The sequence below is a fragment of the Acromyrmex echinatior genome, chromosome 14 (genome assembly GCF_024713525.1).
Source record: "Acromyrmex echinatior isolate Ae372 chromosome 14, ASM2471352v2, whole genome shotgun sequence".
Taxonomy (NCBI): Eukaryota; Metazoa; Arthropoda; class Insecta; order Hymenoptera; family Formicidae; genus Acromyrmex; species Acromyrmex echinatior.
In genome coordinates this window covers 5,176,782-5,193,833 of record NC_141865.1, presented here as the reverse complement: position 1 = coordinate 5,193,833, position 17,052 = coordinate 5,176,782, and the positions used below count along the sequence as shown (strand labels likewise).

Here is a 17,052-nt window from a genome sequence, read left to right as displayed (position 1 = left end):
TGAAAGAGTTCGATGAAATAATGATGGTACCAGGTCGATAAATAGTACGCCTCTGCGCCCTTCTGTCAAGGGTGGAGAGAAGGGGCCATAAGGCCCTTCAGGGTCCGCGCTAATGCCAGCCGAGAGAAGACAGCTATCAAAAGCCCGTATTTAAATATTATCAATGAAATTACAGTGCTCACTGCTTGCACAGCCAGCTCGGTCATTACCGACTGGCAATTCGGCCTCTTTAATCGCCATTGTCAATACTAATCGACATCGTCGTTATTTAATATGCTCCATTCCATTTTTCTTTTATGGATCCTTTTATGTCGAACTATTCGTTGCTTTTGCTTCTTCCTGCAGGAGTCCTTGGGAACAGTCTAACTTGAGTGAAACAGATAGATTGATCAGCAATTACGCGATTTTTCTTTTCAATACTATTATAAATAATTAAGATTATGATACTTAATATAATAACAAATGTACATAATGACAAAAAAATAATTGAAATTGGAACTCTCAAACTTTAAAATAATAAATAATAATAAGATTAAGGCTAATGAAAGTCAGAGCGGAAATAGATGCGCATAAGTTTAATTCATATAAAATATTTCATAATAATAAATGATGTGCAGCTTTATTACGAAATCTTGAACGTTTCCACTCTCTTTCGAGTCATTCTCAACAAGTTATACATATTTAACGATCAACAATGTTGGAGAATGATCTGTCCATGATGAGTCACTATCAGTCATTCCCAAAACTGTAGCGGAATCTCAAACAAAGTCAACACGTCAACCATGAAACTTTGGCAATATTACAATAAATTCGCTATAATAATAATAATAATTAATCATGCTACGAGCACCTAATTAATTAACAGTAGACAATTCAGAATCTTGAATAATTCAGAATCATTTATTTATTATTTTAAATGTACGTAACCATGTATTTCAGATTAAGAAAATTTATTCTTTACGTTACTCTTATAACGCTTCGTAATTTACAATAATCTAATTAACGAATTTACATAAAAAAAAGCATTTCTTCCGTTGTATCAGCTGATCGGAAAAACGCTGACTGTATTATATAAGAAATTACGTATCATACAGAAATATGTATAACGGGGATGGTGATTCGATTGCCGTCGTTACGTATTTTCCGAGTTTCCAAATCCATCGTTCGCTGGATGCACGCATAATAATTGTGAGCTGCAATTAGTAACCGGTACGGCAAATAGTATCGGTATTGCTATCTGCATTAAGTGCCATTACCATACCGGCGAACGGAGCAGCGATAGAAAGGAGTGGGAATAATTAAAGCACTATGATCGCTATCTAAATAATTAGGACTTGGCGTGACTCTCTGCGTGCCGCTGTGTACAACGCTCGTACGCGAACAGTCAGATCGTAGATTTCACGAAGCGCGAGCATAATTAGGCGAGAGATATGAACGCAAAATCCGCGTATTTAAATCTCAATGTTGTGAGGAAGCCTTGTGTCCGAATCGCGCTCAAGCAGAACGAACCTCGTCTAAAGACATACCGAATTCTTGCGTGATATAGATCGAAGATATGTCATTTGTTACTTCCTTTAGAATAATTATTTTTGAAAATTTATTTTATTATTTCGATTAAAAAAATTTTACTTTTAAACGCAGAGTGATACTCAACATTTTATTTTATATTTTGTATTACATCAACGTATAAAAGAAAAAAAGTTTCACGAAATGTATTGAATTAGTCTAATAAAAAATAATGATTAATTACTTATTTTAAATATTAAAAGCACTGATTAACACTGCTTTTAATTTTCAAAGTAAAGAATTAATCAGTATCTTTCAGTATTAAATTAGCCAGTATTAAACTGGATTTCTATATGGAATTTTTGACATTTTTTTTAATAATATCTCATACAGTAACGTGTGTATATCAATGAGTTCGAAAGTAAAGAAATACATTTGTATTGTCTTGCTTTATACTTTTTATGCCATTTTTTTTCGAAATGTCTTTATTGAAAGTACGATTGAAATGATGAAGATGCTTTCTTTTTGCTTGTTTTCTGCCGCGTCGAAATAGAGAAACGGGGTCAGAAGGCAGATACGTGTCGGCACTGTCAAAGAGTTTAGCTGCAAGACACGCGAATCAGAGATGCGATCTGATAAGAAGCGGAGAATCTCGGTGTACCGCGTACGAACCCCTGCTGTGTCCACGCACCTTAAAGCACCATTCTCACGTGCGGCGACATAAGCAGGACCCACGTGCTCGAGATACTCTCGCGGTAGTGATTAAAGAAACGCTACATTAGTACCCTAAATAAATTATATGATATCTACATAAAAAAAGTTATTGATTGTATTTCTTAATAATGTTTGTTTAAAGTTGCAAACATTTAAAATAAAATTATTATTTAAGGCTTATTTATTCGTCACTATTATTTCAGAATATGATGTCAGAAGAAAGTGAAATAATAAAAATTTTTATAAAATATATTAATATGGAAATATGTTTTAATAAAATAACACACAATCAAGAGACTTGTAAAACATATATATTAAAAATTATCCTTTTGTTTTGCAAATATATCACAATTATAACAAAATATCAAATTACAGATATGAATATGATTTAATTTCTTCTTAAAACAGATTTTTGATATATTTTATTTTTATTATTAATTATAAATGTTGCTTTAATGAAAAATATTTTTATTCAAATTTGCAAGAATTTTAATTATATTTTCTCATTTCTGACATCATAATTTGAGATAGTAATGGTGAATGAACAATCTGAACTTTGTTGCAAAAAAAGTAGGTTTTTTTTTTATTAAGAAAGTAGTAGAGATGAACTGATCGTAATATTGTATGATTTATTATGCTTGCCTGACAACGTAAGTTTTTACGAGATTAAGACAGAGGCAATTAATTTTTAGATGCCGTCGATAAAATCCGTTTTCTTCATATAAGTTACGTAAACGATATCTAAGTGTAATGTAGACTACACCGTTATAACGAAACGTGAGTGTATGCCTTTGAAGTAAATAATTATTTCTAAAGGACTGTGTTACGTCTTCGAAAGTTGCATTAATTTCACTGCACCGTTCGATGATCTCAGCAGTCACGTTCGAGCAATATCGAATAAAGACTGTGATTATATACGATAGTTGATGACGAACCTAAGCCGACCTATCCCGCGCGAGTCGGCAGCTTCGAGCTCGAAACCAATCCGTATCGGTCCAGTCTGGGATTAATCGATGTTTTGTTCTGCAGCGAAGTGCTTATTAAGGCCATGCCTTATTAAGCTTCATGGGCATGCAAACGGGATGGGATCCGTGATGGTAGATTTGATCACGAATGAAATGGCGACCGGTCATTGTATCAAGCCGAAGAACAAGTTTTATTACAAGCAATCGCGACCGACAATAATTAAATTAATCTCGCGGACAGAATCTAGGCTTTAAAGTTGTACCGTGAAATTCACGATACAACTGTATCGTGTATTCTTTGGACTTATTTTTATTCTCGAGCGATTTTTACAAGTTCAATATTTGTGTTATTAAGTACTCAACATATTTAGTAAATTTTCAATACAATGCAAGCAGCAAAATTTACAATTATATAATGAATTTTTTGTTTATTGCACAATATCATATGCTCAATAATATGCTCAATCTTAATATATTCTTAGACTTTAATAATTATAGTTATTATAGTTATGACTAAAAATAAAATCTAAGCAGTTTTCAATTTCTTTCGAGTTACCCTGCGTTTTCTTCAGCACACATTTCTTCCTATACTGATTTTTGCAGGCATACTTGTAAGGTTTCTTATCAATGTGTGCGATATGTGCGAATATGATTTATAAACTGTGCCTTCACGTATCTTGCAGAAATCGCGCTTGAACCGCTTTAGTCTGATATGCCAATATTTATGCATCTTCAAACTCCAAGGTCTCTTGTATCTCTTGTTGCAATATTTACAGGGCTTGATTCCTACAAACCGAAGTAGTTAAAAAATTGTTACCTTTGTCTGTTTTGCAAAATTCAAAAAACATTAAATCTAAAATATTTTTAATCTTATAATATAGCGCAAGAATTTGATTTAAAAATTAATTAATTCTAAATAGGGTCATATATTTAATCTCAAATATTTCTTATTCGGAGTTTCTTATTCGGTTTCTTTACCTCTTTAGATCCAGTACACAGCAATATATTATACATTAAATTTGAAGACATTATTTACTGGTTGAAATTATTTACTTCTATTGATATCATTTGAACCCAGATAATGTATAACATAATAATAATGTATAACGTATTGGAAAAATTTTGAAAAAAATTGTTTAGTGTGAATTATTTATTAAAGTTAATATATATATAGAACAAAATTTTTTACACGATTCCTTAAAATAAAATGAAGAAGTTAATTGTTTTTCTTTTTAACATTTTGCACAAATTAGAATTGACATCATAGAAAGAATATATTCTTCTATAATATTCTTTCATCTATATTACATAGTATAATATAGCATATATTTTTTATTACATGAACATATATGTATATAAATTTATTAACTAATAATTATCAACTTGTCTGTATGCAAAATAAAATAAATCACTAAAATACGATATATAATTGTAATATCTTCAAAGCGAAAGAACTTTTTAAACAGCGAGTTGATTCGCGGCGAAGAGAGGAGTTCGCTTCCATACGTTCACCCCGGTTAGACAGAGGTTAATTAAAAGTACGGAATACATTTCCGCCGCGGAACGCCCAGGTCGCACGAGAAACGCGTAGCGTTAAGTATTTACATTGAAAAATAACGTTTATGCATGATCATTTGTACATGTTGCGAAGCTTCCAATTATTTCGAAAAATTCTGTCTATGACGATCGTTTCGCAGAATAAACTAATCTTCATTGAATTTATATGAAAAATATAATAATCCTACGGTCTCAATAAAGGAAAGGAGGAAAGATAACAGAGACATAAACAGTGTGATCTCTTGCAACAGAATAGTTTAATCAGACAAACACCTTCCTCTGCGAAGCGCAAAGAAGTTGTGAGAATATTCACAAGTTTACTGTTATGTGACAATATGTTCTTTGAGTGGCCTTTCAGCTGAAAATGTCGCTTACATATGTCGCACTCGAATCTTCTCACTTTCATGCGTCAGCTTGTGCGTTTTCAGCATTGACTTTCTCTTGAACTTCGCTGGGCAAAAATCGTGTGTCCACGGCAAGTCTGTGATATGGACAAGTACATGAGTCCGGAAACTACTGGGCTTCGAGAAGCTTTTGCCGCAGATTAGATATTCGGCTTCGTATTAATTATATGTATTAACTTATGAACACGCAGCGATTGATAGCGTCCCTTTTTTTTTGCAAAAGTCACTTAACCGTTCTTCTTCTGCTAAAACGTGCTTCAGTTTCGTGTTTCTTCAACGCATTTTTCATCTGTAATAAAATCATGATATGTAATTATTATTTGTTTGGATAAATAAACAATTTTTTAAATAACATTTTTTAAATAACTATGAAATGTTTAAAAGATATCCAAAAAGCAACTTGATTTTTCAGAAAATATAAAATTATTTTAAATGTAAATTCTTTAGACTTTTACGTGTTACTTAATTGATTTTTTATAATATTATTTGATAAATTAGAAATAGATAGAATATAATTTTGCATGCAACAGAGAAACTTCATTAAGTGTTCATTAATTTGAAAACAAAGCGCGCCAGTTTGTGTAACAAAGAGTTCGAAGAGATCTGATATTAAGGTCATTTACAAATAGTTATTAGCATTAACTACCTGAAATTCGAGTTCTCATTGTCTGCACGCGAGACGCTTCGGAATAAAATGCGTATGCAGATGATTCTCTAAAGTTGATGATCTTGATAAAAATAATAATTGCATTATTAGTATCAAGTATTACATAGCGACGAAGGCCATTTTAAGTCAGTAAAGAGAAATAAAAATATTGAAGAATCTTTTTGAATCGTATAATATCTATAGATAATAGTTTTGAATCGTAATAATATTTATAATAGTATTTCGAATATAAAAAACTTATATAAAAAAGAACATTAAACATATATATTACATATGTATACATTTTTTTCGAAAACTAGTAATTTGGATCGAAATTAATTCTAATTTATTTAAAATTGATAATATGCAAAATATTGATGCAATTGTTCCTCTATATTAACAATGCAAAACTAAAATAAGATTTTCTTTCATTTGGATATTATTCGCATACTTGGAGATTTGATTAAAATAAAATCCGCACTGGAAAAATCTTCCATGGCTTTATCAAATCCTATGAGTCTTGAACACGATCTCATTCGGAAATTTGATCCTGCAGACGTTGCACATTAAAAGCTTTATTCTTGTTAGTGCGGTGTATTCCTTTAAATCGATGTACTTGTCCATTTGTCGCTGAGAAAGTGAAACGCTTGCATTTTTTTGACAGCCCGATTCTGGGATCTGTTCAGAATTTTCATGAAACGGTATACTTTTTTCGACAGTTTGTTCTCGTACTATTCGATATCCAGCACGTTGGACGAAAAATTTTCGTTCTTATCCAAAATCTTGAACTTCACTTTAAATTTCAAAACAGAAAACAATAATATTACACACAAAATAATTTTAAACAGAAAACAATAATATTACACACAAGTAATTACACGCAAAATTGTAATATAAGAATTTTTTTTACGCTATCCTTTAATATTTCACTTTTCGTATTTCATATTAATGCATAAAGTAAAGTACCTATTTATACTTTTGCAAGTTATATTTTTATATTTGCTTATGCGAATTTAAATACGATTATACGAAAAATAATATAAGGGGTGCATGAATATGAAAAGTTTTGCTAATAAATATCTAGACAACACTATTGAAAAAAATTATTCGCGTGCATGATTTTGTTTTGATTTTGATTTTTTTTTTGATTACTTATAAAATCACTGAAGAATTTTCATTTTTTTTCTCAGTGAATTAGTAACATTTGTGAAGATAATAAGCTCAAATACACATTTATAATTTTTGTAGATATTTCAATTTTATGTAATATCCCTGCTTTTAAAATATCCCTGGTTTTCTAAAATAATGTTATTGAATTCCCAGCTTTGATAATTGCGAATATATAAATACGCCAAAATGTTTTGCAAGATTGTTTTAGAAATGTCGACATTCGGAAAGGAAATATATATCGTGCGGCGAATTTATCACTTTATCGTAATTAGCCGGTTTCGGTACTAATTTATTCGTATTATTAATCTAATTACGCGCAGAGGTCGAATTATGAAATCAGTATATCATTAAGATATCTAGTCCTTTTCAGATGTAACCATGTTAAGTACCTCACGCAGATTAATTACAAATCGTGTTAGAGGATCTGGTATGATATTTTATTACTTAATGAATAATTGCAACGAAGCGTAATTTATATTGCAATCAAAGTAAATATGTATAAGCAGAATGGAAGTAATCATGGGGGTATATCGTTGTTTTTGACTTAACGAATGGAAAGACGGTCGGAGATTTATATTCATATATTTATATTCATATGCACTATCAAATATCGTGAGATTATTGACAATATTGAAAACTATATGAAGTTATTTTAATATTTATACAATAGAATAGCACCCCCGACAGACCCCTAATTAAGATAGAAGATATAACGGGAAGATAAAACATATAGAATATTTGTAACGATATTTGTAACATATATAAAATTTGTAACGTATATTTTGTATTATATTTGTAAGATATAGATCTGAGAAATTGTAGAATATTTTTAATTGCATCCGTATCGAGAAATATACGAAGTCAAGCAGCATCAACTGTTCTGTTTTTTATTCAGTGTAATTAGCGGCTATTGCTGACTGTTGTCCGTTTGCATAAAATAGTGCAATTGAATGAAATTAGAGGAAACGAGTTGTACGTATTCCGTTTACTCGGAAAACCGGAGGAGGAAGTATCGCGCTCCGAATAATTCTTGTGCAAGCATAGGAAGTAGCTTATTTATGATCCCTCCGCCCACACTGCTTATATGTGCGTTTTTATCTGCCGCAACTAAACAATTAGATTTTTAATGAAGCCGATTTGTAGAATATTTTTATACATAAATGAAGTGTGCAGTTTTGATCGTTTTTCAAATTAAGTAATCGCGATCATGTACATGTAAACGCCATGATTAAGCTATAATACTGTAAATTAACTTATAATCAATCCTAATTATAGTATATTTTCATGGGAGAGATTATTTTAAAAAATGTCATTTTTAATTTTATAAAAGAACATAAGGATAATATGCAATGTTAGAATTATTAAAGATACCCCAATATTAAAACCCGCTATTTTTTATCTTAATATAAAATCTAGAGTTTTAAGATTTTTTACATTTTTTTTTAATTTGACAAAAGAGAGAAAAAGAGAGATATATTATGAGAGGTATATTTTTTCTTTTTATTAATTTAGGAAGGTTTGTACGTAATATTCACAAAAAACTTCAACTCTGTCAGCTTAGTAATTTCAAAAGAGATAAAAAATTTAGCTTTTTGAGGACAAAGTTATTTGATGGTTTTAGTGTCAAATAAAAATATCATTTTATATTTATAAAGAATGATAAATATGATAAATCTTAAATAGAAGCTAGCTACATAAGCGATCTATACAGATACAGAGTATCAAGGACAAAAATAGATTCGTACAGGCTATTCACTTTCGTTCTGTTATTTTCCCTCTCGATTTCGTTGTCGCGGTCGCGAGCAAGAAATTCAGTGGAAAATCCTCTCGAGCGGTCAGACGTGATCTCGCACGCGCTATAGACGCCTGTGGAAGTATTATTAAACTCGGATGTGTGAAACGCACTCAACATTGCGAGATAGGCAATGAAGAAACTGCCCCTACAAATTTGATGCATTACGATATGATATGATGAAGTTACAATGTGACTTTTACATAGGATATCTTAGAATTATTTCCACTAAGCTAAATTACAAGAAAAATGAAAGAAATATCATTTCTTTCAATATTGAATTAATTGACAGAATGTTTAGCATTAATTGTACATAACGTATGTGTGTGTATAAAAAATGATCAGCGGATATAAGCAGTGAGTAAAATGCAGCTGTTGAATCTACGACAGTTCGTTCTATCACATTTCTTGTGGAATATGTCGTTTTCTTCCTCGATATATGGTCCTTGTCGTATCTTACGAACAATCCGTTCCGCCATGGACATTTCTCTTGCGCGCATTACGAATCGTTACATTACTAAAGCGACCTGCTTTTCCGCGACTTTCCCACGGCGGTTTCCTGTCGTTTAACTCTTCGATTTAATTTAACTCTGGTTTTGCATCTCCATCGCAGCCTCCACGTGCTTTGCCTGACGACGACATCGCGCACGCGTCGCAAGAAGCACCGAGGACGGTCCCCGTCGATCGTGCAAATAAATCCGCGACGGCACATGATGTGCGCTCGTTCACGAGCTGATGCATTATTTCATGGAACGGCGGTAAGATCTGTGCAATTGAACTCGCCGCGACGGTGAAACGAAGAGAACGAAAGAGACGAACGGGGCGCATAAGCGGTGGGGCCGCGTGTGGGAAACTCGTCGGATGCATTATGTATTTATCGCTTTACTTACTTAGTTGGGAATTACTTTGCCATCGTAATGACTTTCAGCATATAGCGCGACTATCTTAGGAATGCCATACTCTTGATTTATCGCCTGGACCCGTTTTTCTCGAATCATTTTGTCGCTAACGTGCTACCTGCTTCGACAAGCATCCGCGATCAACATCGACAACGATCTTGACTTGCGTCGCGGGTCCAATGACCTTCCTGAATCTTGAATTGCAGTAATAATCGAAGTGTAAGTTGACAGGAAACGTTTCTTCACAGAAGAACTGTTGACATGAAAAAAAAAAGATTACTTTAATTTTTTTAATTTTATACTTGAACGTGGTTATTCTCTATTAATAGAATTGCCTTAAATATTAATTTAAAAACGAGAATTCGCAGCTATATGTCGAAATTATTTTAAAAAAAAACGTTGATGCATATCTGATTAAACGAAATTAAAATAATATGATTTCTGATTGTCATTAATTAAATAATCTTATATTTAAATCAAAAACTTTGTTATTTTCATCAGAATTTATGCAACCATGTGTGTCTGATTACCATAATCAGAATATGTACAATTAATTTTGTCTGATTACTATGTAAAAGTATTTCAGATTAATTCAACCAATTTTCTTCAGTATAAAATAAATTAATTATTTGGTTACAAATTTTGTATATATATATATATATATGCACTGAAAAAAATTTTGATCTTCAATTTTGATTTTTAATTTAATGAATGTTCGACTTAATGTCTGACTTAATATAGTTAATTCATTGCTACAATAACTGGATTCATTTATATAACCCCATATTCATTTTGCAATGAATTCTAGTAATAAAAGTTTTATAATCTAAATTATTAGAGAATTTGTTGAACCAATTTTCATTAATTCAATGAATATTTTATTACGTACAGTTTTGGTTCAGTGTAGAGTTATATGTCATTCACATATTCATTACGTGCCAGAGTTCAATCACTTATTCACGATGGACACGTTTGTGTAAAAGAACGCGCGTTGAGTTGCTGTGCGAATAATATCGGGAAATTGAATACGCGGTACGTATCTAGCATTAATGAACTAATTATGGCGAGGATATATCCAGGCAGTGCCTGAAAGCGATGTCTTTAGCGAGACGCCGATATCGTCGACGCCAAAGAAATCGTATTTATTTTTTCATGCAATCATTTCGCTAATTGCCTCTCGCGCTATGCCCGCGTGCACGAGAAGATGCAATAAATATTCGTGATTAATTAAGAATCCGAGATATGCGAGTGTTTTATAAAAGAAAGAGAGAAAGAAAAAAGATTGCTTTTGTGCGTTCTCTCTCTTCTAATTGGACGCAATAATCGGATAATCTTTCTTGATGTTTAGAGGATTTTACTGTAATATCGCATAATTGAAAAAGTACATGTGACACATATTTTTTGTATATTATCTTTGTTTAAAAACAATTATAATCTGTTTATTTAATTTGTTTCAATTTTTCTGTTTTTACGAATTGCAGTCTAAATAAATGACGTAAATATGTATTGCGTACACAATAAAAACAATAAAAAAAAATGAAAGATTATATATTAATTCGATATATTCATATTGAAATAAATTTCTACTGTAAGCAAAATATTCTTTGCATAATAAGATGACTCAACAATTATGTAAGAGTGGATATTATTTAAGTAAGTGGGAAAGGATACTTTTGTAATTAGCTTTGTACTTTGAAGTTCGTATTTCGATATACACTTTAATACAAGCAAAAATGAAACAAGATGACAGTTATAATTCAAATTGATGGGGAATATTAGCTAAATATTATAAAAATGTAAACGTTAGATAATTTGCTTTGTTGATTCTAATTGTCTTATCTAATGTTATTTTTAAAAGTGCGATTGATAATATTTTTAAAAAGTGTTAGAAAGAAGGAAATGTTATCATTTCTCTTATCCGATTATTGAAATTAAATAAACAACATGAGAGAGAGAGAGAGAGAGAGAGAGAAAGAGAGAGAGAGAGAGAGAGAGAGAGAGAGAGAGAGAGAGAGAGAGAGAGAGCGAGAGCGAGCAATACTTTAAAATGGAATAAATTCTTACACGTCTACATTATTACAAATACATTGTAGATATCTGCTACGAGTTTATTGAATGACGAATCATTATTAGTATTATTGATAAATCTAAATAATTCCGCCAATAATCTGTTAGAATTCCTTCTTATCTAATCCATAATACACATTACTGCAATATATCATATTCGTTTATCAATCATAGACCTTGATTTTTCTTGAAAACAAATTATAAATATTTTATGCTAAGAAATAGAAAAATACATTCATCATACATTTTTAATTCAAAATCATAGATTGTATAAAACCAGCTTCTAATAGAATACTTATGTATTAAATTAAAACACCATACTCTCTAAATTTCTTGAAGTGAAATGTCACTTTAAAAGAGTTAAAATATTGCTACTATTAAAAAATTCTTGAATAAAAGAAGTATATTTTCATTTTTTTCTGGATTGAGATTCATTCCAAAGGAAAGAAATCTTACTTCATCTTTTAAATGAATCTCATTCCAAAGTGTGAAATCTCATTCTTAAAAAAAAAAAAAATCTGCCATTCTTAAGAGCGTAAACTTTGCATTAATTAGTTTTTCTTTTACTTTCTCTCTCTCTCTCTCTCTCTCTCTCTCTCTCTCTTTCTCTCTCTCTCTCTCTCTTCCTTTAAAATTTATCTGATAAATCTGATAAATCTGCAAAGAGAATTACAAATGTTCGTTGTGTCATCAAACTGCACAGATCGTTTTGTACGATGAAAAGTACAACATATCTTCTGGGAAAGATGGTTTTCTCAGATCTCAGATACGCAGATCTAAGATACGAAGAAAAAGACGGCCGGCCAGAAGATCCAGACACGGGATTTCCCTGATCGATAAATCAGCTCTCGCGCGATTCGTCGCTTAACGACACAATGAGAGCCGAGAAAACTGTTCCGCGCCATGACAGGATATGTCATTACTGCATTACTTATAAAGCCTCTTTGCGGCTACGCACGTCGCATACGAATGAAATCGCATCGCGATCCGCACGGCAGCTATTACAAAACCTATAGAAAAAGCGACCTACCCGGCACGCCACGTATGCAAGGATACAATTGCGAGAGTCCGGCTCTTAATCGAGCATTAAATATGCACGTTGAATATTGATTGATCGATCCGTGGAAAATGCGTTTCTTTCGCGCCTGGAATTCGCATGTGTTTTTATCATCAAGAACATTGCGGATGTTGTCGGAGAAGACAAATCATATCGATCATAATCACATAGTTTTAATTGTAACTGTATTCTCATAAACTATTCATCAGTGATAAATTATGATTCAACTATGCAGTTGTCGAGGAAATTTAAAACCTGAACTTATCCAAGTAAACAGATATTTTTTATGATTGTCTAAGGACCTTAATGAAATTTTGAAATTTTAATTTCGAAATGAAAACGTCTTTCATCAAGTTACTCAGACATATATGCTTTGTATAAAAATTGCACCCAAGACTTAGCGGAGACTCATCCTTCCGCATATTCTTTCGACGTCTCGGGATGTGTCAAGAAATCCCGACGAAATGGCGATGTCGCCGTCGCCCCGGTCGACACCTATCCCATAAATAATCTCGACATCGAAATTCATTTGACGGATCCATCGATCGGCGATGAGTTTTTCCCCCACCTGTTTCTCTGTTCTTCCTGTACGACGTATTCAGTGCGTCAACGATTGGTAGTGTGTCGATGTTGTACGTGGCGAGTATAGCTGTCGTCGCAGTAGCATCCCGTCGGACAGGTTATAGACGCCCTTCGTCGCCCGATAAACACGCTATTTCTTCAAGCGAGCAAAAGATCGAGCCGCCGATCCCATCCGTAATGCTCGCATGTCCGCGAACTCGACCAGCGGGTACCCAACCGGCGTTGAAGCCTCCGCCAAGAAAAGGAAACGAGTCGGCATCCCGCGGCGGGGAGGTTGTAGACGAGTTAAACGGGCCATAATATCATTGTTTCTGCCGCCGAACACGTATAACATCCGGACCTACCGAAATCTTTCGACCATCCACTCTCTTCTCAACTCGAGGACAAAACCTCGAGAAACAAAACGATCCAAAAAAATATGAGTCTTCGTGTACCAGCGAGTATCCACTTAGAATCTGTGTAGAAACACAGGAAATATTTCACTGAGAAATCGATAATCTAGCTTACGTCGTGTTAAGTCGGCGATAAATTTTTAAGTATAAGTGTCTGATAATGAAAGCATTGCGACAAATTGATTTACGTGAAAATGATCAACATTACTTCCAATTCTAGAAAAAAGATTATCAAGAGATCTATAATCAAAGATTGAAGAAATGCAGCATACAAGTAAAGAAAATAAGAGAATATTTTTTCAGAATAATCTATTTAGAATGAAATATAGCTTATTTTAAGTTGAAAGATCCTCTATAGCACGAAAGTTGCAGCAATATTGCAGAGATTTTTGCAATAATATTGTTGCAAATTCTGTGTTGTATGAGATGTACCAGATGATACATTCGTATTTATATTAATTATAATATTAGCACAATGCACACATAATTGTGTTGTTATCATTATTTCAAATGGGTTTTTGTTTCTCTTTTGTAAAAGAACAAAATCTATCATATAAATAATAATAAACTAGTAATAATTAAATAAATAAAGAAATAATCCTATTATTGTTGTTTATGAAATATGTTTATCATAACAATTTTTTACATACAGTAAAAAACATTATAGCAAATTTCTTTATCTTTATAAAAATTTTATTATCTAACACAAATGCAATCTAATCATTCTAATGGGAAATATTATTGAAGCGTATTCATTACTTTGTTCTTGTAATTAAATAAATCAAAGTTATCATTATAGATAAGATAACTGTAAATTAGTATTAAGGTTGCGTCACTAATCATTATAGTTTAATAATTTTTAGTGCAAGAAAAGAAAACAACATCATTTTAAGGCACTGAATTCGAATCTGCCGCCAGAAAAATTAAGAAGAATTTTTAAGACACAGTATATCATTTTCAAGACGTAGCATGTCATTTTTAAAATATAGCATATCATTTTCAAGACATAGCATGTCATTTTTTAAGGTATAGCAAATTCTTTCCAAATAATTTGATTGCGACAAAATATCTCCACCAAGATTTGACGACAATTGAAATTGAAAAAATGTTATCAGAAATATAGGAACGAAAACATGTTAAGTGATTACACTGGAGATCGATTGTGAATTTTGAAATTAGATGAAAATTATAGAAGTCAATTCACTAGAATATTTATAATTTTATTGGTCAACATCTAGTGAATTTGTATACTTTTGTAATTTTTATTTCGTTTCAAGATACACAATTAATCCCTCGGATTTTAATGAATCCGATTAATCGTATAAAAAACAAGAATTAAATGTTTAACATTTTTTTTCTAATTTTATTTAAACTTTTCTATATATTGGAAAAAATATCTTTTCTTATATCTTAAAAATCCGATCGAGCACGTATTATGGAATTGTTCGGAATGGATTCCGATCGAAATTATTCCATTTTCCTTAGAAAATATAATAGATGTCTACGGAATAATTCCGATCGGAATCCATTCCGAATAATTCCATAATACGTACCTCGATAAAAATATTTCGATAGCAAATCGATTTCGAATATTCTCCTACAAATGATCTTTATATACTCTTGCATAAAAACTTTGTAAACCGATGTAATTATTATCATGATCCACAAAAATGTAAAGCGAGCGTCACGTATATCAGCAAAGAATATTTAAATCTTTGCGATACTTTTATAAAATGATCGAATCTCTTTATCCTAGGTTTCTTTTATGTTCCAAAGTATTTATATTTATTTTGCAACTACGATAGTCTTTTATTTTATGCTTATGCTACAATTAGAGAAGTAGGACTCGTACTTTTTACATTCTATCAGAAAAGAAAGGGATTACATAGCTATAATTTTATGATGCGTTCATTAATTTAAATGCAGAAACCGACATCAAATACGTATGCACAAAAAATGGGGCAAGGCACTCTCTCAACTCGCTCTGGCATGCACTATCTTCCATATTTATAATAGCTTTAATGAACGCCGTTGCTAAATGTATACGTAGGAATCCGCGACGGAGGAAACTAATCGACAACATGAAATTAATCTACGTTCTAGCCACGAAGATTAAAAACCATGTCACAATATATTATTCGTGACGTCTTCATCAGGATATTTCCTCATAGAACGTTTTGCTTAGAAATTTGTTATTTGTTAAAATAATTTAAAAATATTAATAATATTTATAACCCGTTAAGCATTTTAATAAGCCTTCATTAAGTACTTTATGTGAAGAGAAAGCTTTAATAATTAATATTAGAACGAAAGGAATGCTCATATTTTTGAAATCTAGTTTTCTTTATTTAGTCATTTGAAATTGCTTCATATTCATTGATTCGGTAATTACCAACCTACAAATTGCGCCATAAGAGATATCAGATTTCTACAAATAAAAATTGCAGATTTTCCGCTTTTCCGTGCCGATTACTTTCACGCGTGGGTAATCTTTACTCCCCGCGGTAATGCAAATCTTAAATTTACTCCTTTCGCGTTTGTTCCTCTTCCACGCTTTCTATTACTTTCTATCGCTTCGAAGATCTTTCGCGCACCGCCGCCACCGCAGCTGGACAGATATATACCGGCGTTAAATAATTTCCGCACGGGGACGGAAAGTACTTTAAGCCGGCGCTATCTGCGGGTTGCGCCAACAAAAGGACGACAGGAATCGTTCGACAAGAAACCGATGAAGGGTTTATCTTAATCCACGGTTCACCGAGCAGACGAGCTCCTCGCCAATACCCCTGGGCCACCCCTTTTCATCGTTTATGCCCACCCTCTCGCACCTAACCGATCACACTTCGCTTGTTTTACTAGATATTTTTTGTTATCTGGACTACTTATAATCGTGACCGCGTTTGTAACTAGTCGAATAGTACATACAATCACCGTTCTACCGGAAGCTTCTATAATCGCAATGTTTTTATTTGAATCGATCGTTTCTTCCTTTTACCTACTTTTTCACGAGTAATACATTCCTAGAGACCTTACTTATATTAGAGTTTGGCTATTCTAAGAATGATTTTGTCAACATCCTACGAAAAGAAAGACATAATTTTTTTCTTACATCTCGCTCTAACTTATACTATCTCACTCTATAATCTTAATTAAAATTATAGAGTGGAACGGTATAAGTTGAAATAAAATAATGTACATATAGAGACAAATTATATACATTTTTTTCTCTCGTAGGATTTTAACAAAATTGTCCGTGACCAGATTCTGTTATATAAGAATATAACATCTTATCAGAAAGTAG

The 17,052-nt window shown here is 32.2% G+C and overlaps 1 protein-coding gene across 3 annotated transcripts in view; it reads right to left on the bottom strand.

The window, feature by feature from the left end:
* Positions 1–4,980: 4,980 nt before the first annotated feature.
* LOC105148639 (uncharacterized) overlaps positions 4,981–17,052 on the bottom strand; it is a 66,503-nt gene continuing 54,431 nt past the window's right edge. For all 3 annotated transcript variants that reach the window (XM_087413614.1, XM_087413615.1, XM_087413616.1), the window contains 3 exons: positions 9,645–9,906; positions 5,793–6,585; positions 4,981–5,435 (listed from right to left, as the gene is read on the bottom strand). The gene's annotated coding sequence lies outside the window, so the exon portion shown is untranslated. The remainder of the gene's footprint in view (positions 5,436–5,792; positions 6,586–9,644; positions 9,907–17,052) is intronic.